The sequence below is a fragment of the Nicotiana sylvestris genome, chromosome 3, assembly GCF_000393655.2.
Source record: "Nicotiana sylvestris chromosome 3, ASM39365v2, whole genome shotgun sequence".
In the NCBI taxonomy this organism is placed as follows: domain Eukaryota; kingdom Viridiplantae; phylum Streptophyta; class Magnoliopsida; order Solanales; family Solanaceae; genus Nicotiana; species Nicotiana sylvestris.
The window spans coordinates 52,082,671-52,085,377 of NC_091059.1; positions in this window are offsets into that span (position 1 = coordinate 52,082,671).

The following is a 2,707-nucleotide window of genomic DNA, read 5'->3' on the forward strand; positions in this document are numbered from 1 at the left end:
CTTATAGAAATCATGATCATAGGGCTACTATATTCATATAGAAATCATGCCTACAGGATTGTCTAAATCTGCACGATCAATTGCACCTAGATATCATGTCCATAGGTCTTAAACAAATCTTTGCACCTAGATATCATGCTCATAGGACATAAACATCCAATTGCACCTGGATATCATGTTCATTCAGCATCTAGATATCATGTTCATAGGTTTAAAACGAGTCTTCTACATTTTTATACCATGTCTACAAGGTTCAAAATTATCTACGCGTAGAAAGCATGTCTACAGGAATTCCTAATCGAATCTGAATCGCTTCATTCACGTATAGAGATAAAACCAGTAATAACAGGTTCCAATAGTTGTAGAACTTATAACCTTCGTTAAAACTTGTCTTTCTTTTGATAATCTGACTACCCCTTTTAAGCAGTACGTATTCAGTTTATTTTGCTTTCTGAATTCAGTAGATACCATGCATATAGGATCTTTCTCCAACACTTAGGCAAGCCTTAGGGTAAAGTTATAAACTGAATCTGTTCTATTAACTATAACCAGCAGGCAGGCCTGATTCGGGTTTCTTATCTGAACTATGTAATAAATCAGTCTGCCTCAACCTATAAGTTCTTTCATGTCTTGTATTTAATAAGACCCTAAACCGTATATGTAAGTCATGCTAATTACATGTTTCTTTGTGTAAGGAGGTATATCTGAGTCTCTGCTTGTTATGTGCTTTCCTTAACTTGCAATACGTGCTTTGTATGTCGCCTTAGAATTTTTGCCTTTGAAACTACAAATAATACTACTATCCCTCTCTTTTTAGTAGTCCTAAATGCCTCCGGGACTGATAGGATTGGGACGGGTAATAGCATGCATTAAGTAATGGAGACCATTTCGCGCTTTAATACCTTAACGGGTGGGAAGGGTAGATATGGATATGATGACCACACGATAATGTCACGTGTAGCCCCCATTGAGGAGTGATTACTGGGCATTGTGTGGGGTGATCCATATTATTAACAAACCTAGGACCCCCCCCCCCCCATTTCCCTTTGTTTCTTTGTTTCTTCTAAAGATTTCAAACTATTTCTTTTAAGAAAAATTAGCTTTCTTTTAGTTCTTTCCAACTTTGTTTATTTGTAAACCATTACGTGAAAATCCCCTCTTATTTGAAGTTTCATTTACCTACATGTTATTTGCACCTAAATTCACAACAATAGTATGGCCAGGAACCACACTAGTAGATCCTGAGGGTTTCCTAACACCTTCCCCTTGGGATAATTTCAAGCCTTTACCCATTCTATGGTTACTCAAATCAAACCCTCTTGGTGTCCTAATTCACCTTAATCATTAGGTGGCGACTCTTCAAGTCAAACCCAATTCCCAATAGGAATGAGTTGTCCTCCCAAATGTCATAAACCCGATTTTGCGAGAAAAAGGAGGCGCGACAATTATGCCTCGTCATTTCAGTGGATTCCGTGGTGCCTCATCTAGAGGCAAGGGTTTATTTGGCAGAGTCCATCCTTCCAAGCCGATTGTGCCAGCGCTTCAAGCATCACATAATGCTTTAGGTAGTCGTGATTCTTATGGGTCTCATCCTAATCAGCTAGCATATAGTGCACCACCGATTCAAAGTTATCAGGATGGTTATTCAGGTCGAAAAGGTCAATTATAGAGTCATCAGTCATATCATTCAAGGGCTTGTTATACTTATGCAGATCCAAGGCACGTCGTGAGGTCTTGCCATAGGTCACAGAGCAGCATGACACAACATGGAACTCATGACATAGTTACTGCATTGGTTTCTCCACCGCCTGTTCAACTAGCTAGGGGCGGGGGTCAGACAACCCGAGGTGGTGGTTAGATAGCTATTGGTGGAGTCTAGCCAGCAAGTGGCCATCCGAGAGGTGGAGGTCAGATTGGTGGGGCTCAACCCTATTTTTATGAATTTCAATCTAGACCTTAGGCAGAGTCATCTAATGCAATCATCATAGGTATTGTTCCAGTTTGCCATTGAGATGGATCAGTTTCATTTCATCTGGGTTCCACTTATTCGTATGTGTCATCCTATTTTGCTTCATATTTGGATATGTCTCGTGATTTTTTGAGTACTTCTGTTTATGTGTCTACCCTATTGGGGATTCTATTATGGTGGATCGGGTCTATCGTTCTTGTTTGGTCATTATAGGGAGCTATGAGACTAGGGTTGACCTTCTATTAGTTCACATGGTGGATTTTAAGGTGATTTTGGGCATGGATTATTGTCGCCTTATCACTCTATATTAGATTGTCATGCCAAGATTGTCACGTTAGTTATGTCGGAGTTTCCTCGATTGGAGTGGAGAGGGACTTCTAGTCACTCCACTAGCGGGGTCATTTCATATGTGAAGGCATGACATATGCTCTAGAAGGGGTGTTTGGCGTATTTGGCTTATATCCATAATTCTAGTGCAAAGGTTCATTCTATTGATTTGGTTCTGGTGGTGAGAGAGTTCCCAAAGGTATTTCCTACAAATTTGACGGGTATGCCTCCCAATCGAGATATCGACTTTTGCATTGACTTGGTTCCAAGCACCCATCCCATTTCTATTTCACCATATGGCACAGTTGAGTTAAAGGAATTGAAGGAGCAGTTTCAAGATTTTCTTGACAAGGGATTCATTAGACCTAGTGTCTTGCCTTAGGGTGCACTGGAATTGTTTGTGAAGAAAAA